The sequence below is a fragment of the Dipteris shenzhenensis genome, chromosome 16 (genome assembly GCF_047967505.1).
Source record: "Dipteris shenzhenensis isolate YYH24624 ecotype China chromosome 16, Dip_SZ_1.0, whole genome shotgun sequence".
NCBI classification, from domain to species: domain Eukaryota; kingdom Viridiplantae; phylum Streptophyta; class Polypodiopsida; order Gleicheniales; family Dipteridaceae; genus Dipteris; species Dipteris shenzhenensis.
In genome coordinates, this window is record NC_141611.1 from 12,391,888 (window position 1) to 12,416,755 (window position 24,868).

The window sequence follows — 24,868 nt, forward strand, 5'->3', positions numbered from 1 at the left end:
AAAATAGCTTGATTAAATTGAATATTATTCCTGGTTACCCATATAAACCAAAGTGCATGTGATCTCAAGGGTGACCAAGTGTCCTGTTTTGTCCTTGAGGAGTCTCCAAGTAAGATGGCCTTCCAATTCACTAGCTCCCCTATCTCCAATTGGACTATTTTCCATACCTTTCTGGCCACTAGACAAGCCACAAAGAGATGGAAGATATCTTCATTGGTAGAGGGACAATTCATACATTTACCATTACTCTTCCCAATCCTGAGTCCTCTGATATTGGTCCACATAGCTTTATGCAATATGAGCCACATCAGGGTAGATAATTTGTGTGGAATTGAAGGAGACCAGATGGCAAAAAACCTAAATTTCCATTTCTCTTTGGAGTCATGAAGTTTCCACCTATCATTAAGAACCCTACAGAGATCACCCATGTCCCTACTTGGTGTGGGTATAGGGAAGGAAGAGGTACTGTCCACCCAGCTGAACTCCCTACTGTAAACAAGGAAAGATCCCCCCTTCCATTGTTGGCTGCCACTCCAAAGTTGTATTCTACTCACAACAAGTGACTGGCCTTTGTTGTTTAGAATGAACTCTCTTCTAATCTCTACCCAAGTTTTCCACCTTAGTTTAGATCTGTTCCACAGTTGCCCCCAGCTTTGCAAACCCTTTTTAAAGAGAAGAGTTGCCTTAGCTATCTCTTCATCAGAGAGCATAGCTTCTTTGAAAATAACAGAAATCCAAATTGAGTCCAAGGTCATAAAAGCTCCTTTACCTAAAAAGACAATTTGGCTTTTAATCCCTTCAAAAGCTATCCAAAGAGAGACCCAAAGCTAGCTGCCTTTAGGTTTGCAGGGTTCTGGGTTACAAATAGCTGATAGCATGGGGTAGTTTTTCCACTTGAGGACTCTGAGGGGTCTTAGCCAAACTTCAATAGGGTTTAGGATTGCCTTTAAAATCCAGGTTGAAGAGAGTTTCAGAGCAGCCTGTTCTATGTCAATAACTCCTAATCCACCCTACTGCTTGGGTTTGATACAAAAGTCCCACCTGACCTTGGGTATCTTACCTCCCCATAGAAAATATATGCAAGTTTTTATGAATCTGTTAATTCCGGCTTTGGAGGGGGACTAAGCTGTGAAGTAGAAGATAACTATAGGATAAATGCAATGGTTAAGAATAGTTCTTCTTCCAGCCAGACTAGCCTGAAATCCTCTCCATTTCTCCATCTTGTTTTGGAATCTGTTCATGAACCAGTCCCACCTTTGCTTGAGAGAAATATCAAAACCCATGGGGATACCCAACAGTTTGAAGATTGAGCCATGCTTCACCTCTTGCATCCCATCCCTTCCAACACTTGCTGTTCATCACCTTTCAGAGTTGCATATCTAGTTTTAGAGTGGTTGATTTTGGACCCAGAGGCTTTGCAAAATATCTCTAAAGACTCCATGGCCACCTTGATATATTGTGACTCATTCTTGAGGGTTAAGTTTGTATCATCAACAAACTACTGATAAAACTACTGACAGATAATGTGCTTGCCTGAGGGTATAGCTCAATACCTTTCAACTTGTTTTCTTGGCTTTATTGATGGAGAAGCCATCCCAAGGAGTCTACAGCAATTGCAAAGAGTAAAGGGGCAATAGGGCACCCCTGCCTTATAGATCTTTTAAGCTCAAATGGTTGGCTCATGATCCCATTAACACAAATCTTTGCTGTAGCATTTGTGAGGAGGAGTTTGATAAAAGAAATGTAAAGGGGGCCAAGACCCATATCAGCCAGAGCTTGGATGATGAACTCTCATTCAAGTCTATCATATGCCTTGTCAGAGTCAACCTTCAAGAAGCATATGTCCTGTTTTGTTTCTCTGGCATACTCACATCCCTCCCAAATGTTGATGATAGCTTCAAGTAAATGTCTGCCCTTTATGAAGCTTTTCTACTCTAGTAGGATCCACTTGGCCATTCTGTTTTTAATCCTCAGAACCAGAGCTTTAGCAAAGATTTTATAGCTACAATTGAGCATAGTAAGAGGTCTCCAGTTCCTGAGTTCAGTCTTATCTCCTTCCTTAGAAATAAGTTTTATAACACCACCATTGATATGAGTATGCAAGCACCCACTTTCAATGCTTTCCTACCATAAGAGAAGGAGGTATGGGCAAACAGTGGAACAATTTTTTTTGTAGAATTCAATGGGTAGTCCATCCTCTCCTGGTGTTTTACCATCAGCCATCACCTTGACAGCTTTAAAAAGCTCCTCTATAGTCAAAGGTTTCTCCAGGTACTTGTTATCAAAGTTGAGAACATTGTTTTTTCTAGCTTCCTTGCAAAGTTCTTTGGCTTTAATCACTTCATTGTCTACTTGAATGGTGGAGGACAGTATACTCTGAAAATGAAGCTGAATGAGGTCAATGTTCTCCTCATTAGAAAGGGCCAAAGAGTTGTCAGCTTTTCTAAGAAACGGTACCTCTTCATTAGACCTTTTCCTTCTAATACTTTTGAAGTACTCCTTGGTTGGTCTGTCAGCTTTGCCAGCCTGCCAATCTCTGAAGTATACTTTAGAGTCATTTAGAAGAATTTGCTCTTGAATCCTAAACTCATTTCTTTTGAGCACCAAGTCAGCCTGTGGCTGAGGGTTCCCCTGTCTAGCTAGGGTCTCCAGGGTAGTAATCATGCTCTGAATGTTGTCCATCCTCTTGGCCCTTATTTAGCTCTATCCTTTCTAGCTTTTTTGAGGAGCTTTTGGGTTTGGTCAATTGCAGTATACCAGGATTCACTGACAGAAGGAGAATCAGTGAAAGCCTTGAGCCAAATAACTTTAACACCTTCTTGCACACTCCTTAAGTCAAAAATTTTGGGATTGCCTTAAACCATGATGTGGCTTTTTGGCCCAAGCCAAAGTCACACTTGAGCAAAATAGGACATATATTGCACAGAATAGGACACAATGCTCAAAAGTCAACCACAAAACAAAACACAAATGCAACTAAGACGAATGGCCTCCTCAGGGATTAGTTTTGCCCAACTCACTTTAGGACAACTAACCCAAGATTCTCATCCACTACACAATACCTATGTCAGAAATGTCACACGAGGACTACTATTGCCCAATAATAGGACTAGTAGCCCACAATACACAACAAATAGCATATGATCACAAGCAACACGTGAGAATAGATATTAGAACTACTCGTGCCCAAGAAGGACAAATGGCCCAAATACCTAAACACAAACTCTACAATTAACAAACTGAGTGTCAAAGGTCCTTGCAATGATATGTATCATGGACTACCGTTGCCCAACAAAGGACAAATAGCCCAAACCGCATAACAAGCTAGGTCTCATCAACACTCTAAAGAAATGTCTATATCAAGGGCCAACACAGCCCAAGAGTAGGACAAATGGCCCAATCAACAAATCATTTCATAGCTTAGTTCTAAGAATAGTGAACAACCAAGCCTTAGCAAGGATGTGCTACCCAAGGAGTTGTCTCTACACGCTTCTCCAAATCTGGGGACTATATTATGTATTAAGAAAGCCCGCCGGGATTTAGACATCTCCTAGCGGGCCTGCTAGGCTATTGCAATAGCCCACTGGGATACTCGAATATCCCACCGGGGCCCGCCCATTGGGAAAATTGCTCGGTGGGATAATCCATTTTCCTGGTGGGATAATTAAATAGCCAGTTTACCGGTTAATCTTTGTGGTTATGATAATACACACGTTATTAACATGAGTTTATAATGTAAGTACACAAGGTTAATAACATGTTCATGTTAAGTACACAACGTTAATAACATGTTCACGTTTACGATATTATGTTAACGTAATCCCTGATCCCAATATGCCTATCCTTTATGGAAGATGCACAACATGCACTTTAGATAATATCACCAACCATATCACCAACACAACCATCATGCAGTCCTATTTGAGCATGGTTAGATACAATAGCCAACCAACTTCCATGTTCGGATTTAGACATATTGATAGTAGAAATATTTGCATGCTCGTTTTCTCCCAAGATCTACAAAACCAAAAAAATCCCATATTTGGTCAAGTTAACACTTGCATTGTAACTCATTTCAAAACAAGAAAATCTCAAAAACTTGCCTCCTTTATGTGTTGGGGACCGTAGTAGATATCTACACATGCACACAATTACTAAGATCAGTGTGCCTATTGGTCACCAAATTATTGAGAAGTACTATACATGTACAAAAATCATGAGAAATCCTACACATTGTTATTAAGAAGTAATGTAAACAGTCTCTCCAGTGATGCTTTTCAATTGAATTGTGCTCTCACTCCTACAAAATGGGTGTTGTAATGTTTTGTTAATAACAAATGAAGAGAATGAATGAATCATGTAAATATAAAAAATGAAGATAATAAAGAACCGATTTGTAAACATTCTATGTACCTTTCTATTGTTGATAATGAATGCGAATTTTTTCAGAATACTATCCTCTATCTCCACAAGAATTCCATCATGCAATTGGGCTAGCATACAACACTGTCTTATTGAGATTACACTTACCAATATTCCATCTTCATAGACCCTAATCTGCAATAATTCATCTTTAAGTCCAAATGAGTTAAGATCTTGGTCCATTTGAACTAATTTTTCCGGAGTGAACCTACTGCATTTGTAGTAAAAAGAAAATAAAAAATTATGGCTTGCAATCATATACTTCATGGTAACCGTACTTAGCACCACCTCAAAGTAGACCTTGTTAGATATTGATTTATCCCAACCATCATCCAAGAAGTTGAGGTTATCTTCATTTTGAGTTTCTCTCTAGGTGACATTGTTTTGCACACCTTAACTGGATACCTGTTAAACAGGTCAACAAAAACATTGATTGGCATGCATACATTGATTTTTACAATTATTGTAGCAATGCCTAGATGTAAAACTCGTTGAACTTTTGCAAATAGCTTAGCCCTATACATATTTGTCACACTACAAGGAGGCAATCTATCGTATTCCATGGCAAAAGATCTTATTTCCTCAACACAACGTGAGTGTTTTCTTTGTCCAACAATTCATAAAAATGGTCATAAAAGAAGATACCTTCTGCACTAATTGAGTTGTAGATCTACCTTGATATTTTCATTCTCCTATTTCTCCATGCAAGACATCCAAGAATCCCAAAATGCACTGCATTGGTTGCCATATGATGATGGATACGAATCTGCCCGCTTTCCAAGATGCCAGAAATATATTATTCGATTGTGGTTCTTTCCTCCTTGTCACTGGTTGCATTAGCGCCCAACTGCCTTTTGACACAACCATATTTTTCTAGCGACCATCTACATTCACCTTATTGGTAAACTCTATAGATGATATGCATGTTGTAGGTCGTTGAGAAACAACTCTCACACCTATGTCTTGGTCTTCTTTATTTTGAGTTATACACTGCTTTGCATTCAGACACCTTGGGTTGCCTAGTCACATGGATGATTCATGAAAGAGAACCAAAATTGCAAATCGGCGAAATGCAAGTGAGAGAACTAGGAGGAAAAGTAGGAACAGAAGCAAAAAAGCCCATTTAGGCAAGAAAGATGCCTTGGGGTGCCTATTACCATGGATGGAAAGCACAAGCATGAGAACTAGGGGGGAAAATAGGCCCTAGATTCGAGAAAGCACATTTGAATCTTTGATTCGTACAAGCAGGATAACTAGTTTAGGAGCGAAATCATATTTGAGCTCGTGGCCTTTCTTGAAAATGACTCCTTGTCAGGTTTATATAGTTGTACATCCGTAATTATGTGAAATTATTTTGTATTTTCTCTATTTTTCCAACATTACATTGACCTTCTTATGATTGGTGGAGAGGGAATTTTCATTTTGGCCAAAAGGCCCCAAGGTGAGTTCCATTTTTGCATAATGGGTGTGGAATAGCCCCCCATTGATTGATTTTCTCACTTTAGGGTGTGGACTACCCCCCTTTGAATTTTTTCTCATAGAGGATTAAGTTTTTCCCAATGGGTGTGGACTACATCCCTCTTTTATTTCTCACTTATGCGTCATAGAATACCCTTGGAGTTTTTGTTTCATTGCAGGCTTCGTACATAAAGATAACTTTTGCTTGAAACCAATATATTTAGATATTGTCACATGGTATTGTTGAAAATATTATAAAATACCATATGATTTTTTACTTTAGAACTCGAGCTTTAGAATCTAGATGTATATCTCATTCCTAGGTAAAGCAATAACAAGCTTGGGAAAACATGCATTATAGTAACTTATCTACCCAAATGAGACTATGATGTTTTAACACCTAGTTTTATTTTGGATGGTGGCAAAAAAGTGGACTTTGACCTCGGAGCCTGGACTACCTTATGGATTTGGCATGTTTTGCACCAATTTTGTGCTTATTTTTTGCAAACCCGATATAAAAAAAAAATCTTCAAGTATTTATTCTCCATTTGAGTAATTGCTATTTAATTTATTAAGCTTTTCTATGAGTAAGTTGATTGTATGTTTCATATATTGAAGGGACAATGAAATCTAAATGCGCGCGCGTGCACACACACACACACACACACACACACACACACACATGCACACACACATGTATGTATGTGTGTTACCTACTCTTTCAATGAATCTAAATCTCCACTACTCAACATTCTTAGTCATAGCTTCAATAGGCCCCTGGTAGCCATTGTTTCATCATGACTATAATTACATTTATGTTAATGCTTAAGGGTGCAGCAAAGAGAATCACTGAGCAAGAAGAATTCTATCTAATTACTCTAGTTGCATTTCTAATCAAGAATCTAAGAGAATAATTTCTAGCTGCATCTCTAATCAAGAATCCAAGAGAATAACTCCTTATCAATTTCCTCAATGTTAAAAACCATAACATAGTTTCTAAATTCAACAAGTTACAAGATAGTTCAATTTTTAGTTCTCATTGTTAACAGATACATTTTTGTAAGTGTGCATGATGTTGAGGAGCTGAAGGGAAAGCATGAAGTGAACACAAAATGAGAATTCTTGATTATGGAATGAAGAAAGGTGAGGTCCTTATGTAGGCACCTCTTACATGATCACTGACATCACTGATGACCTCTGAGCTCCACAATCATCTCCTCAATCAGCTCCTAGAATCTCTCAATCATCCTATGTGGCATCTACCACCTAACAGTGCTTATGGGCACCTAACTATGCCTCTAGCACACACACATAGAACCCAAGGTGTGCCTAAGGCATACACCTTGAGATATCCCAACAAACCCCCCCTCAAGGGAATGCCTCAGGCTATGTCAAGGATTCATCTAGTCTCATATTTTCTCATGCCATCTCATGGTGGTCAAGGATTAATCTATGGCTAGGATCTCATGCTAGCAAGGGTTCCCAAGGGTGTGAGGTAAACAAAAGGGATATATAAGACCTTCCAATGGTTATCTCCCCTACATGTACATGCACACAATGTCTGCAGGAGGTACCATGGAGCAAAACACATACACATGGCCTACATCATATGGTGACCAGAGGTGTTTACAAAGAACACAATAGTTTATTTCATTCATTTTGGAGGACTATCCAGGCTGAGTACCTTGACTCAACATAAAAAGAGAGATCCGGAGCATATGTGGAGATGGTTCAAAAAGCATAATCTTCATCATGTGGAGACTCATCAAATGAAAGTAGATTGGCGGTTTTTGACTTTGTAGTTGCTTCCTTTTTGGCTCTATAATACTTTTCATGGTGATTGTTTTTGCCACAGTGTTTGCATGGATTGATCTTGTAGTCTTTTGAGAGGTGATTAGTCTTCCCACAATGTTTGCAAGGTGAAAACTTGCCCTTTTGAAATTTTATGGCATAGGCTGTGTCATTGCCTCTCTGGTATGCTGTGTCATTTCTTCACTTGAAGAGCAGAAATAAGACCTTCAAGATTAGGATTAGGAAGATTTTTCAAAGTGGTAACAATGTGATCATAATCTTCAGGCATACTTTTGAGCAATACTGCCATTGCATCATCTGTAGTGATTGGAGAGTTGATAGAAGCAAGTTGAGTCATGAGACTCTACATAAGATTGACATGGGCAGCTAGAGGAGTGCCACTAACCATCTTCAATTCAAAGAAAGCAATCTTAAGTGACAATTTTGAGATGTGAGAGCTAGCACCAAAAATAATGTCAAGCTTCTGCCAAGCTTCTGAAGGAGACTCTAAGTCAAAGATGTGATGAGTATAGTCATCTCCTAAGGCAAGAGCAATGATGCCATAGGCTTTCTCCTCTCTAGCAGGATCTCTTGCCGGGGTGTGTTGGAGCTGAGGATTCTCCAGCATTAGAGGGTTTTGAAGAAGAAGTTGAAGCCGGTTTGACAAGACCCCAGAGGTTTTCCCTCATCAATGCAAACTTAACCTTCATCTGCCATGTGTGAAAGCCTTTACCATTGAACTTATCCATATTCAAGATGGTAGCCATGAGAGGGTCTAACCCAGAATGGGCAGTGTCTACTCTCTTACAAGGCTAGAAACAGTTGAAGAGCTTCAAAATACAAGCATTTAGAATAGCAAAGACTTGTAACCAAATTCCATACTACAAATCAATGATGCTTTCACTTGCATGCTTCATGGAGGTGACTAAATCATTGAAAGTATTCTAAGAAAATCCAGGTATAGCAACTTGAAACAAAGTTGTAGCCACAGTTGTACTGATGCTATTCATCACTTTAAAACATTAGAAATGCTAAAGTAGCATCTAATGTAGCATCAAACTCACAACCTTGTCAAAACTGTCCAAAACAGAGGCCTAAACTTGGAGGGCTTGTATCTCACTCTTCAAAGCAAAGAAAAAAGGGCTTTCTAGGAAACAAAGCTCATATACTAGAGAAGATCCACTGAGGAGGGGAGGCACAATTCCACGTCATGTTGCCATAACTAGCTGCTTGAAAGTCGACTGGTTTTTCCATGTTTTCTCCTTGAATATGCAGCCATTGCTGCTCAAATTTCAACACAAGATATCCCAAGATATGGAGAAGCTTCCCCTGAAAGGAATTAGAGAAAGGTGGAGCAAAAACAGAGAATACGCAAAAGAGTTTTAACGATTTTTGGGAAATGGCGACCAGTAGAGATGACCTTTCTTCAATTCCTTACAGGTGAAAGTTTGCCCATATGAGGGGTATCTCCAACCAGAAGGACTTGGAGAATGGTGAAGTGATGAGGGAGAACAAGCTCTAGCAAGTTTTGGGAAGAAGGGGAAGAAATGGTGAAGACGAAGAAGAAGAAGAAGATGGAGAAGAAGAAGATGATGTGGCACAAATGGGCTCAAGGAGGATCATAGGGCTATGATACCATGTTGAGGAACTGAAGGGAAAGCATGAAGTGAACACAAAATGAGAATTCTTGATTATGGAATGAAGAAAGGTGAGGTCCTTATGTAGGCACCTCTTACATGATCACTGACATCACTGATGACCTCTGAGCTCCACAATCATCTCCTCAATCAGCTCCTAGAATCTCTCAATCATCCTATGTGGCATCTACCACCTAACAGTGCTTATGGGCACCTAACTATGCCTCTAGCACACACATATAGAACCCAAGGTGTGCCTGGGGCATACACCTTGAGATATCCCAACACATGATAGGGTCGAGAGTACTATATCTCTCATCATAAGTCTCCCAAGTGTATCCTTTAAGGTTGCCAATCATATTAGGGGAGATTTGGGGGCTCAAAAGGGCCTCATAAGGAATGGATTAAGAAATGGATTAAGTTAATTGGAAGTGAACCTACTATGGTAACCTAGCATGGTCTAGGGGCCCCATAGTAATGAATCAATTGACATGAGTACCTTTATTTTGAAATAGAGAAACCTTGGCCTCTAGATGGAGGTAGATGGTGGATAGATCAAAGGCCTAGGATGTCTTTGGTGGATGGTGGATGGCCTTTGGTGGGCTCTAACCTGCAAAATTTGACTTTGGGGAGGCCTAATTAAGAGGGGGAAGGCGCTTTTAATGTGGACCCTTGATCTAAATCTAGGATCAAGGGCTAGGATGGAAGTGCCTGTTTGGAGGGCTAGGATGCAAGTGGCTTTTGGATGGTGGAGATCAAGATTTGAAATGAATGGACCATATTCAAGCACCTATTTGGACGTCCCAGATTCAAGCGCATTTTGAACTAACCTCCTCCCTTGATTCCCTTGCTAATCAATGGCCCAGATTGGAGCACATTTTGTAGTTATCTCCTCCCTTGGATTTCCATCTTTATCACATTAGGGGAATTTTGGACTCAAAAAGGGCCTCATAAAGAGTGGAATAGAAAAATGGATTAAGAACTAATAAGGCCTATAAAGGGTCCCATCACCCCCATATGAGTCCAAAAAAGTACACCTCCCTAGGCTTTGGTGGTTCCAAAAAGTGCACCTCCCTATCCCACTTGGAGGATCCCCACCATTGCAAGAAGTCCACCCTCTTTATACCCCAAGGTGGTCCCCCTTCCTAAAAAGTATCTCGCGGGTACTACTCCCCCCAAAAATTTGAAAATTTTCAAAAGTGCCAAAAATGACCTAAAACCCTTTCAAACCTTCCCTCAAACCATGCATATGCACACAAAAACCCTTGAATCCTTCTTCTACTCACCATAGTCACTTTCCAATGCCTCAATCCTTCTTCTTCTCACCTAATCACTTTCTGACCCTTGAATCCTTTTTCTTCTCACCATAATTATTTTTCGTTGCTTTTCTAACCCTCTCATGGCTCCATTGCAAGATTCTCCTACAATGTGGTGCTTGCTAGTTGATAGTGTAACAATAAAGCTATTTTGTAATCCAATTTTTTTAATTACTTTCACTTAGTAACTCAAATCTATTTTCTCACATCTCTCATTGTTCCATTTCAACATTACCAACAAGAAGTAGAAGTGTTTCCTGAGTTACAAGCACATGTGACAAAATGTGTTTTTGGCAGGTTGTAGTGGAGCAAGCAATCAATCAAAGGGTGCAAGTTCATGAGGGCTATGTCTAGGGATTATGAACTACCTTCTCCATGTACCTTATTCGGTAAACATTATTCAAATCTTTTCAAATATGTGGAAGTAATCACGGTTGGATTTCAAGGAACTTGAGCATGGATGGATAGAACATTGAGGAAATCAAAGGTAGAGGGAAGAATCTTCTTCAACATGATGGAAGTGGTCATTCTTTAGCATTTACCACTATACCCATCAACATTTATCTGTCTTGTATGTGTTATTCTCCTTTAGAGGACACCTATTATATTATAGTGTGTCCTTTTGTAGACACTATGTTTTGGCTCCCCAATGGAGGTTGCTTGTACTTGCCCTTTCTATGGTAATTGATATTATTTCATTCTAAAATAAATAAATGTTATCATTCTCATGAAATAAAGTAAAATCATAATCTATGTTGTTTTATTATTGTTGTCTTATTCTTTGTTGCTTCTTGAAGTTTACCCAAACCTCAATTTCAAAAAGGCCTCTTGGCCTCAATGTGCATGTGGGTGTGCAATTGGATCAAACAATGTAAGTTTGGCCCAAATGTGTGCTTGGCCACGAGGAATTTGTTGTGTCTTATGACATTACTTCTTGCCCCTAATCAGCCCCCCCTTCTTGGTGATTAGCATGTTTCTCTATAATGAACACCAGTACACCCCATTAGCCACACATCTATACAAAAAATCAGTTGAGCCAAGAAGAACAAGTATTGTGTAAACAAAGAAAGGCAACCACTTGAACTAGGCTTCAACAAGATTGAGCCCCAAATAGTGGTTCCCAATAAGTAAAAGAGAAAAAAGATGATTTGGAAAAATATTAGGCAACCTTGACCCCCACCCCCAAAAAAAAAAAAACTATTAGGCATCCTTGATTTGTTGGGAACCAATATTTGGGGAATGGAGAGACATTCCCCCAAAAAAAATTTGAAAGAAAATGGCCAGATGGCCCTAGGTGTGAGCAAGCGCGACTTTTGGCCAGACGCCATCTGGCCATTTTCTTTCAAAAATTTTTTGGGGGAATGTCTCTCCATGCCCTAAACACTATTAGGGAATAGTGTCTGGGGCATGGAGAGACGCCCCCAATAGTGTTTGGGGCATGGAGAGACATTCCCCCAAAAGAAATTTGAAAGAAAATGTCCAGATGGCCCCCAACAGTGTTTGGGGCATGGAGAGACATTCCCCAAAAAAAAAAATGAAAAAAAATGGCGAGATGGCCCTAGGTGTGAGCAAGTGTGACTTTTGGCCAGACGGGGTCAGTTTGGGGCATGGAGAGACATTTCCCCCAAAAAATTTTGAAAAAAAATGGCCAGATGGCCCTAGGTGTGAGCAGGCATGACTTGGACCCTGTGTGGCCAAAAGTCACACTTGCTCACACCTAGGGACCACCAACAGTGTTTGGGGCATGGAGAGACATTCCCCCCAAAAAAAATTTGAAAAAAAATGGCCAGATGGCCCTAGGTGTGGGCAAGCGTGACTTTTGGCCCCGCCCTAGGTGTGAGTAGGTGCGACTTTTGGCCAGACGGGGTCCCTGTCTGGCCAAAAGTTGCGCCTGCTCACACCTAGGGCCATCTGGCCATTTATTTTGGGGGGAATGTCTCTTCATGCCCCAAATACTAGTCCCCAATAGTGTTTGGGGAATGGAGAGAAATTACCTCAAAAAAATTTTCAAAAAAAATGGCCAGATGGCCCCAGATATGAGGAGACGGGCCAAAAGTCGCACCTACTCACATCTGGGGCCATCTGGCCATTTTTTTTCAAATTTTTTTTGGGGGAATGTCTCTCCATGCCCCAAATACTGGCCTCCATGCCTACATGCAGGTGCAATTGATTTGATCTACACTGGGAAAAAACAGCCCTGTTTGGAGGCCCATATCTTCTAAATGGTGCAAGATATGAAAATAATTCATAGTATAAATTTTAACTGTCTTTTGATTCCCTACAACTTTCATCATCATCTCTTTCTGCCCAAACTCGCCATCTAAGGCTTCAAATTTGCATTTAGAATTGGGCACACAAATCCAAGCCAAGAAAACACTTGAGTGCCTTTTTTACATCTTCGGGACATTATTTGTCCATCTGAATGGTTGAACCATGTAAATCACAAAGTATCAAAGTTGTAGCTTGGTGTAAAATCTACAACTCTCTCTTACATACTTTTCCCAAAATCAATCATCTTCTCAAACATATTTGCCTTTCCAAAGTGCTCACTCTCAACTTTGTTGATGAAATTGTGAAAACAAATCATGGAAGCAAAAATACAGTGCAATGAGCTATGGCCTCACAATGGGTACTCACAAAAAGTACACATATTATACTCTACAAGGTTGATCCACAAACTCTATTCATGTTTTATATATGTCCCATGTGCATTCCTTTCACTTTTGCATGCATATGCATATTATACTCCAAGATTGATCTATTACATAAATTCAATCATATTTATTTCTTATGTATTATGTCTTTCTCTAGTTATTGTTTTAGTGTTTACACTAAAACCAATAAGAACAAATGTCACTCTTAAACTTTTAGAGACAATTTGTCATTATAGATAATACCTTATACAAGAATCATCGACATTATACAGATGTATGCCCCTAATAATCTCATTGTACCTCAATTCAATAGCATGGATATGCATGGACATGTTCTATGCTTATGGTACAATTGATCTACAGGTGTTTCTTCTTTTAGATGCTCAAATACTTTTACTTTTGGATGCCAAACATTAGGATATGATATGGATATATTTCATTGGGTCTTGATGGATAGTTAACTTTAAACCTTCAAAAGCTTTCCACTTCTTTTAATAAATAAAATTGAACATTTTTTTCCCACCCTTGTCCTATCCTGTCTTCTTATTGAATCTTTGCATGCTTGATTTCTACATAATTTAAATTTAAAAATGATGCATTGTGTTTATTACATCCAAATTTTTGGTACATTTGAAGAAGATCTTTTAAGAATGTTATATAATTGATAAAAATTATAAAAGCAAAGTTTTTAAATACATATTCAATTATAATATCCCCTCTAACGTATATTATTCATGAGTCAAAGTTATTAATTGAATTAAAAAATCAATCTAGCTCTAAATATAAGCAATACCTAAGAGTAGAGCCTTCCCAAAATGTTACTTGGAGTATTCCATCAAAGCATGTATTACTTGGGGGTTCAAGTTGCCAACTCCCATTCTATGTAAATAATAAATACAAGTGATCACATGTAATTATGTTTGATTGTTTTCAAATGTGATGTAATGTCCAAGAAGTAAATATAACTTCCAAATAGCTACATACATATTTCATATACACAACATAATACATATTAATTTGTCTCATCTATGCATGAGGTGGTATATTTTGGCACCATTGGGATTTATTAAGTAAATAAAGACTCATATCTAACTAAACCTACATAATCTTTAAAAGTAGTACATTTTCAAAGACCATATACCCATCGATTTAAAATCCCAAACACAACATGTACATCTATAGCTCATCCACAAGATCCCAAAGACAACCTACTACCTAATAAAGGAATCCATGCCCCATTAGTTGTTTTTAAGGCTTACATCTACACCTCATTGACAAGATCCCACAAACAACCTAGCTACTCTCATCCATGCACAACCTATTGTTCTTCATCACTGATTCATGTAGTAATTCAAAGTTGTCCTGGCTAACTAAATACAACAGTTAACCTAAAGTAATACATTCTGAAAGAATTAATATGATAATTTACAGAACAAAATATAGATATCCAATGTGGTATAAAAAATTTCTTGGTATGTTCAATCAAATCATTTTTAGCCAATGTACATGAATGCTTCCATTCAATGAAAGATAGTATTACATCCATGTGCCTTTCCAATAACTTATTGATCTTTAACTTTTTTATCTATAAAAGAAAATAATAATCATTGTAAGGCATGCCCCATTGTGGTCATGAATTCACTTCTCATAGATATTGTAGTAGCAGTGCTTGGCACATCCTTAAATGGTCAATTTTGATGCATCTTGACAATTGCAAGAAGTAAATCATTAGTATTTCTTTAAAATCATTAACTTAGTAATAGAAATCAGAATATCTACAAAATAACTTCAAATCAAACAAAGCCTAGGAATCAAATCAAATCTTTATTGTGTCCACTACATCATGATCCATAGGAATCCATTGGCTTCTCTCTCTCTCTCTCTCTCTCTCTCTCTCTCTCTCTCTCTCTCTCACACACACACACACACACACACACACACACACACACACACACATCATGGGAATCCATCTCTCTCTCTCTCTCTCTCTCTCTCTCTCTCTCTTACACACACACACACTTTTTTTTTAGTGAAATCACACACACACACACACACAATGCATGGGAATCCATCTCTCTCTCTCTCTCTCTCTCTCTCTCTCTCTCTCTCTCTCTCTCTCTCCCTCTCCACAACATAGTCCTCTTACCCTCGTTCCCATACAAGCCCCTTTTGAGCAATCCCAAAATGAAGTACTCCTTCAAAATGTGTCTTACATCTGGTCTAGGAGAAGAGGAGTGCTTCATAAATATGGAAAGAATGGGAGAAAGAAAAGAGGAAGAGATTGAGAGGACAAGGCTAAGAGTAAGAAGAGGTTGTGAGGATGTTGAGAGGAGGCTAAGGATATTGAGAGGGGGAGGATGAGTGGAGGTTGAGAGGAGGAAGCTGAGAGGAGGTTGAGAGGAGGAGGTTGAGGGGAGGTTGGTAGGAGGAGGAGGAGGAGGCTGAGAGGAGGTTGAGAGGAGGAGGAGGAGGCTGAGAGGAGAAAGAGGCTAGGAGGAAGGTCAGGAGTCAATGGGATAGTTTGGGGGGCCTCTTGGGAGGTGTTTGGGGGGTTGGGGACACCTTTGGAAAATTTTGATTTTTTGGAGGGAAAAAAACTCGTGATTTTGGGGGCCCACAGAGTGAGGGAGGAGGGTAGGGGGGCCATTAAAAAGTCAAGGGGGGGAGTAAATGCCCCAGGAGGTGGTGGGGGAAAGAGAGGCAAGTGGGAGCCTAGTGGGGACCAAGGGAAGTCTCTCCACCAATGAGAGGCCAATATGGAATCCTCCATTCTTTTAATGCCCAAGTCTTCCCATTGGTTGGTTTACTAATCACAAATCTTAAGGGACTAAGCCAAGAGGCCCTTTTTGAGTCCAAAATTCCCCTAAGGGCTTATATTGACTTGTCTTCTCTTTTGATCTCATCCGTTGGATCTTGGTCTTGATCAAGGGTTGATATTTGGTCCCCCTATCCTTTGATGCTATCCCTTAGATCTACCACTTGATCTAATGGCTAGGAGTGCTCAACCTTGAATTTGAAAGTATCCCTTGGATTAGAGATTGGATCAAGGGCTAGGAGTAAAGACCATGGATCCAAACTTTGGGTTAGAGGTCTCCCCATCCTTAAATGCTTTTGTCAACCTAAACATGGCATTGCCCCACAAAAAGGAGCACTCCCATTGGTACACCTCAAATCCCACACTAACCCCTTGAAATTAGGAAACACTAATTGGGGGCCCTTTGGAGACCCCAATTCTCCCCTAACAATGATCCTTTTTTTCGCAATACCATGCCCAAGACTACTTGCAAATGTGATGGAGAGGTGTGTCAACTCACCTGGCACCATCACAACAAAAATGAAAGTTAGGACAATACATTTTTGATGTGGAAGCTAGGCTTCAATGCCAGCATACATTTGTTATCCCTGTTACTCAACCAAGATAAGAATTAATAAAATCTTGGCATTCTTATAGCAGTTGGCATGTATAACATTAATGAAGTGCATATACAAAATGGTAAATGAATCCCAATGGGCTAAATGAAACCCCACAAGCATGGGATCTGAAATCAAGTTTCCAAGAGCATTTCGTTTCCTCCCAAAGAAAGCAACCTCAAACCATAAAGTAAATTGCCCAAGAATATCCCTAGTGTACTGTGACATGAAGTTGGGGGAAATGAAACTTCATGCACATCTTAGCTTCCTGCTCTTCCCAATCTTAATAATAGAGACCCTTATCACTTGTAAAGAGAGATGAAGATAATATTTTCATGCAAAGAAAACCACAACATATCTTTCTCCTTGATTCCCTTAGAGGAGAATGAATATGGTAACATCCCAAGTGACATTGTAGTCCAGCACTGGGAGAAGAAAAGGATCCGCAGAGGCCATTATCTCACCAAGCCGGTCGACGCCAAAGAGAACAGCGATGCATTGTTGGAAGAAGATCTTTCGGCTCAACATGACTTGAACTGATATATATCTAGGGCTTGAAAGGGCTGATTTGGCAAGATGGGTAAATTCCGGGGAAACATGGCACTTCCTTCATAGAAGCCTCTAGAAATGGCTCAAAATCATTCTACAAACTGCTAGAAAACATAGAGGTCTATAACTTCCACAAAAAAATTGATATAAAAAATTAAAGTACATACAAGGATGTGCCTTGAAGTGAGCTTTGTATTGATATAAGATTTGTTGAAAACAGATAACCGATTGAAGAGATATGGACAGTTTCCTAAAAGGGGGTAAAAACTGCCATAGAAATAAATAGTCATACACCGAGACTCATAACTTCTTGTCCTAGACCCAATGCAAAAAACCAATTACATGCGAGGGAGATCTTAAAGAGAGCTTCGTGTTGATATAAGTTTCATTGAAATTGGACCATCGAGGAGAAAGTTATAGGCCAAATATTGACAGGGGGTCTAACTGCTATATTAACTACCATTTGCCCATGCAGATTTTGCCTAAGCAAACTGCTCCCTCAAGGCTCCACAATTATCAACTATCCAATACCCCTCAAGGCTCCACAATTATCAACTATCCAATACCCCTAGAATTTGCCTAAAAGAGAGGAAGAAGCTTGCATGGTGGCTCAGGAAACGGATGGACCATGTGTGCACAGTGAGCAGCCGAACAAGAACTACTTTAGAGACTTGAATAGAGAGAGAAAAGAACATAGCAATTTAGAAAAGGAATGGAGACTCAAGGAAAATGATAAGAAGTGAATTTCATTGCCATGAGAGTAAGACTCCACTCAAATACACTCAATCTACTCGAAAGACAAGCGAGGAGGAAAGGTTTCATACATACAAGAGGGAGCGAAAGCTCCAAGACTACTCATAGAGAGAGAATGAACTAGAGAGAGATGGACTCAAGAGTCTACATAAGAGAGTATCTACAAGAGGGAGAGAAGGCTCATGGAAGAGGCTTGAGGAGACTAGAGCTACAACAACATGAGGCCTAATGGTGGAGAGATGATGAACAAGGGAGAGGAGGGCTCCTTTTATAGAGATTTTGTCACCCTCCTTCACCCATTTACAATTGTTGCCTGTAGATTCTTTTCCCCATCAATCACATAAGCTAGTATGTCACCAGATCCATGTCCTTTTTGGCTACTCTTGCCATGTGTCCCATCAAAAGATGCTCAAGACTCTTAAAATATTGATAAAGTCAAGAGTCTCCCCACATGGAGCCCATAGGGATCCTCTCTTTTCCATATGTCCACATCCTCCTTATTCCACATGGGAATTCTAGAAGGATTTCTCTTAACTCCACACTCCTCCACATGCCTTCCACATGCTTGGCATGTGGCCTCTCTTATATTATTGGAACACATGGACATGAGCCCACGTCTTTGTATGACTCACTCTTTCTATTTTCTAAAAACCCCATAATATCCCATACACAAATAACTCTCACCCCATACCAAGGTATTTATAATTCATACCTATGGTATTTACAATGATCCATTCCACTCATCCTCTCAATCCCATACGATATCTTAGAAAATAGAAATAAGTGAGAGCTGCTAGGCTATCACTTGATACTCATAACTCTTATCAAACAGAGAAGAAAACAATACCAATGCCAAATAAAAAATATCAATTTTTGGCATCACATCTTTCCCCCCAGTAGATCCTCTCTAGTGACAGAGAGGGTCTGCTAGCCCTCAAGGTGGTCGAGCATAGAAGAATTTAAGGCAACACTCATTGTTGCATCTGGGTATCACCATGCCATCAACATCCTCAAGCTAATAGGTGCCATTCGTGAACTTCTTTTTGACTCGATATGGTCCCTCCCATCGGCCAATAAACTTTTTGTCTAGCTGCTTGTCTAGACAGCTATCAAATCTCATGACCAAATATCCTTCTGCAGTATCGTTCTTCTTGCATAATTTGGTGTCAAAATGGGCCTTGCGCCTTTTTTGAGAAGCTTCCAAGTGTTGTAAGGCGTGTAATTTGCATTCATCCAAGGCTTCTAGCTGTAAGGCATCCTCCTTTCCTTCTTTTCTTGTGTTCCAAAGACTCGAGAGGATTGCGAGAAGACTTGTGTGCTATGAATAGGATGTCTCATTTGTGGCCCCAAGTACAAGCTTTAGGAAAAGTTATCCTCCTGAAAGCAACATGGGGGCCTCTCTATGAGAGAGGAGGCAGCGGTCAAGGCGGACATTGCCTCTTTTCAAACACCCACAGGATACATGCGTTGCTTGAAAGGATCATTTTCAAAGGACAATAAGCTTAGTGGGCCCAAGTCCCATGATTGGCACGAGGTCTTATAGGTATTCTAAGCTATAGGATTAGTGTATCGATAATTGTGATGTGTTAGTGTAATTATGATTATGTTATATTGTTGACATGACTTCTTTGTTGCTTTGATAGTTCATCCTCCCAATTACAATATAAGGGTGCTTACAAGAAGATGTTAGAAATGCTATATTCAAGATCAATGGTATTGTGAGGTATGCTTACTATCAAATTGCATTGATTGCATTTTCTTATACAAGCTAGAGAGCTTCTCTCTCTGCATGTAGGAAGTGTAACACATTCTCTCTCTACATGTAGAAAGTGTAGCACATTCTCTCTCTACATGTAGCAAGTGTAACACATTCTTTCTCGACATGTAGAATGCACATGTACAAGTCATATGTAGGAGTTGCATATGGAACTCACATGTACAACTCACATGTAGAACTCGCATGTACAACTTGCATGTACAACTCGCATGTAGGAGTTGCATGTAGAACTTGCATGTACAACTCACATGTGGGAGTTGCATGTAGAAGTCATATGTAGAACTTGCATGTAGAAGATGCAAGTTGGATTTCTAAGAGGTATTATTTCTAGCCTTATGCAAGTACAAGGCTCTTTCCTACTGCTTTCATAGGAAGAGCTGGGTTCTCTTAGTATGCAGGGTTCCGAGGCTTTTTGTCACCTACAGATATATCGGGGTTGTCGGTTGTAGTATATGTGTAGCTTAGGACCTCAAGTCGTGTTCCGGTGAGAGACGTAGGCTTAAGTGTGGTAAGCAAACAAAGTGCATGCATGTGTAAAAGAAACATGTATCATCATGATTGAGGTAATGAAGGCTTTCGCCTTCATTGGGGGTTGCAGGGTTTAGGAGGAGTTTAAGGATTAGAAGGAGGTTGCAGGGTTAGAAGGAGGTTCCAAGGTTTAGAAGAAGGTTCCAAGGTTAGAAGGAGGTTCCAGGGTTTAGAAGGAGGTTCAAGGTTTAGAAGGAGGTTCCAGGGTTTAGAAGGAGTTTCCAGGGTTACAAGGGGGTTCCAAGGTTTAGAAGGAGGTTCCAAAGTTAGAAGGAGTTCTAGGGTTTAGAAGGAGTTCCAAGGTTTAGAAGGAGTTCCAAGGTTTATAAGGAGGTTCCAGGGTTAGAAAGAGGTTCCAAGGTTAGAAGGAGTTCCAAGGTTTAGAAGGAGATTCCAAGGTTTAGGATAGAGTACATGGTGGAGAACTCGTGTACCAAGGTATTTATAATTCATACCTATGGTATTTACAATGATCAATTCCACTCATCCTCTCAATCCCATACAATATCTTAGAAAATAGAAATAAGTGAGAGCCGCTAGGCTATCACTTGATACTCAAACTCTTATCAAACATAGAAGAAAACAATACCAATGCCAAATAAAAAATATCAAATTTTGCCATCATATCTTTCCCCCTCCCAGTAGATCCTCTCTATCTAGTGATAGAGAGGGTCTGTTGGCCCTCAAGTTGGTCGAGCATAGAAGAACTTAAGGCGATACTCATTGGTGCATCTGGGTATCACCATGCCATCAACATCCTCAAGCTGGGTTCCATTCGTGAACTTCTTTTTGACTCGATATGGTCCCTCCCATCGGCCGATAAACTTTTTGTCTAGCTGCTTGTTCAGACGGCTATCAAATCTCATGACCAAATATCCTTCCGCAATATCGTTCTTCTTGCATAATTTGGTGTCAAAATGGGCCTTGCGCCTCTTTTGAGAAGCTTCCAAGTGTTGTAAGGCCTGTAATTTGCATTCATCCAAGGCTTCTAGCTGTAACAATCATTGAGCATAGGCATCCTCCTTTGCTTCTTTTCTTGCAACAGTAGTGCAAAGACTATGTATCTCCAATTCAATGGGCAAAATGGCATCTATTTCATACACTAGTTGGAATGGTGTAAACCCAATAGCTAGCTTGTGTGTGGTTCTGTAAGCCCATAAAACTTCTGCCAAGTGCCTATCCCAATGCCTTTTCTTAGTGTCTACAAGCTTTCCCATTGAATTGCACAACAATCCATTTGTTTTCTCAGCCAAGCCATTACATTGGGGATAGTATGTCATGGACATGCTATGATTTATCTTTAGCTTATGCACCACATCTTCAATTAGTTCATTTCTAAAAGAGGTTCCTCCATCAGTGAGAATTTCCAATCAGGGGGCTTCAATATTGGGCCCTTACTCATGGCCTCCTTAAGTTCTGAAAAGACTCTTGTTGCTCCACACCCCATTGGAAAGAAACTCCTTTCCTTGTCAACAAGTTCATGGGATACACTATCTTTGTGAAATCATCACAAAAGCATTGATAATACTTGCTCTGCGAACACCAGTGACACTCTCAGGACTTGGCAATGCCATGATTGCTTGAACCTTGTCAGGATCCATTTGGAGGCCTTCTTCAGACACAATATGCCTCAACAAGACTACTTTTGGTTAAAGTCATTCTAAATGGACTAGGAGAGGGATACGAGAATCTAGTCTAGAGTATTGCCATCCAATGGCAAATTCTAACACTAGAAGAACTTCAGTCAGTTCTATTTGGTGAAGAACTCAGGACCCAGGTCATTCAAGCACATAAAGGTCATTCTAATGATCAGGCATTCACAACTTGAGATAGAAGCAAAGGCAGAGGAAGAGGTAGATCATACCAGAAAAGTGGTCATCATCAACAAAATCAAAGTCAGAATCAGCATCAGCATCAGCAACATCAAAATTAGCAAAGAGGAAATCATTCCAATCGAGGAAGATTCCAAGGATGAGGGAATGCATCCACCAATGTCTCAAACATTCAGTGCAACTACTGTCACAAGTTTGGACACGCGGGCTCAAGTCTAGAGATAGCCAGCAGATAGGAGAAGGACCTTGTGGTTAGATCAAAGGACCGCACCATTGGTGGGACTCTGGATCTATATCTTTTGTATTGTGTCCATAGTCTTGGACGGAAATATATTTTGGTGGTTTCTCTATCTGGCTGGTTCATTGTGCCTCTGCCAGGCCCTCTTCCCAGCCACGTGTGCAGCACCATACACTGCTGATGCCATCGCGCCCTGCCAGGTCAAATCTAGGGCTTGCTGTCCCCGCCTTCTGCTCCTTCCACAGGTTCAGTCCTTTGCAGCCTTCTTCTCTTGTGAGGTGCTGCCCATGTGGCAGCCCCCTCTCTCTTTCTTCGCTGGGCATCTTCTGCCCTAGGTCTCCCTCCCCCACGCTCTCCTCATTTGGGGGCTTACAGATGGGGAGGTGACCTTTCCAACACCTGTGTGCTGCAGACAAAGCTTGGCATGGGCTGCCCACCTAGGCTGATTCACAGGCAGTAAGGTGGAGAAGAACACACTGGACGAAAAGTCTAGAGAAGCTCAAGGTGGTAAAAATCATCCAAAAACACCCTTATGAACGTTCCCAAGTAAGGCTTGAGCACTTGACTCATGAACCTTTGAAATGTAGCTAGTGCATTGGTCAACCCAAAAGGCATCACTCTATAAGCAAAAAGTCCCCAAGCTATGACATGATAATTTCTTTTGATCTTCCTCCCACCAAATACGAATTTGAAAGTACCCAGAATACCCATCACATACAAAATACATCTCATGCCCTACTACTTGGTCTAGTATTTTATCTTGGAATGGCAAAGGAAAATGATCCCTCTTAGTGCATGCATTCAAATGACGAAAGTCCACACAAACCTGCCACTTATTCCTTTATTTGGTGTGACAACTACAAGAGATATCCATTCTGAATCATCAACAGGAAAGATGAATCCCGCCTCAAGTAGTTTTGTTACCTCTTTCTTTAGTGCCTTAGCTTGGATCACCCCCAATCGCCTTAAGCATTGCACAACTGGCTTGCTTTCTAGCTTTAACTCAATCTTGTGCTCCACAAGAGAGATTGGTCGAACCTGTGAATAGCTTGTTGCAAAGAGACATGGAAAATCATTTAACATATCCAAGTACTGGAGCTTCTCACTACCTGATAGGGAATCATTAAGAAGCTCTTCATTGCATTGGTGTCGTTTAGTGTGCTCCACATCCTCCACATGAAGTGTCTCTACAGGATCTTCTTGTACCACCACCTTGTTCCCTCCTGACTCATCCCGATCAACACCAAGACAAAGACCAAAGGCCACTCCTTCCACCTCACCCTCTGAGCTAGGATCCTCGGAGCTTCACCCTGTCTCTTCTTCTTTATCAGTTAAGTCAGAGCTCGAACTCTCTGATGTTGAAGACTCCTCCTTGACAACTTTTTTTTTGTGGCTTCTGATGTTGTAGTGCACCTTCTTATCATTTCCCTACAAAATCAATTCTCCAGTATCCCACTTTTGAACAACCTTCACCTTGCATAGCTAAGGCCTTTCCAAAATCAATGGGTAGGCACATGCATCTGGCTTGGTAGGGATCACCTGAAAAGTAGTCGGCATAGAAATTCCACATACATTCACTTCTAGATTCCTCACAACTCCCAAGGTCTTTACCCTAGTGTTGTCATCCAATTTGATGTGATAAGGAGAGGTCATACTAGAGTATTCTAAATCAGCATCTATCATGGTTTTCTCACTCATGACATTAATCGATGGCCCTCCATCAATGTAAACATTAGAAATCACTTGACCATCAATGATCACATCAACAATAGGTACATCATCGCCAACATCTATATCTACCTTTTTAACAACAGGAATGGCACTTTTCTTCTTTTTCTTCTTTGACACTCTTGTGCTTGCTAGCTTTCCCCATTCTTTCCGTAGTTTTGGAGACAAAGCAAGTAATTGACCAAAGGTGATATGAGCTTCCTTTTCTTTAAGGTCAGACAACAAGTCATAGCTTCCAATGCCTTGTCCTAAAGTAAAGTCTGACTGGCTAATTCTCCTTTTAGAAGCCTTCTTTTTCTTACTATGGTGTTCCTCTTCTCGATTTCCTCATCTACTTCTTCCTTGCTTTCTTCTTCTTCTTTTGCTTTACCACGCCCCCATTTAGCCATCATTACCTCTCTTTCCTCATCCCTTGAAGAAGCTTCTAACAAGGATACTTGTTTTTCTTCTTTCTTTCTCAACCTAGGACACTCAGGGCGATAGTGACCTTTTTCATTACATTCATAGCAAGTGACCCCACTCTTATCTCGAGGCCTATCCTCACTCTTTAGTGCTCTAGGTTGTCATGCATTAACCAAATGCAATTTCAAATCAGCAAACTCTGCCATCAATTGGGAGATATTATGATCTAACTTAGAGGACTTTGGTACCTGAGGAGTGCCCATTACCTCCACTTTAGGAGTTGAAGCTGTTGAAGACACAAAAGAGGATTTGATCTTTAGGGAAGCTTATTTCTTGGTCGTAATGTGAAGTGCCTCCATGTATGTTGTTGGA

The 24,868-nt window shown here is 40.2% G+C and overlaps 1 pseudogene; it reads right to left on the reverse strand.

Annotated features, from left to right (window-relative positions):
- Positions 1 to 2,124: 2,124 nt before the first annotated feature.
- LOC147892561 (uncharacterized) overlaps positions 2,125 to 24,868 on the reverse strand; it is a 40,094-nt pseudogene continuing 17,350 nt past the window's right edge.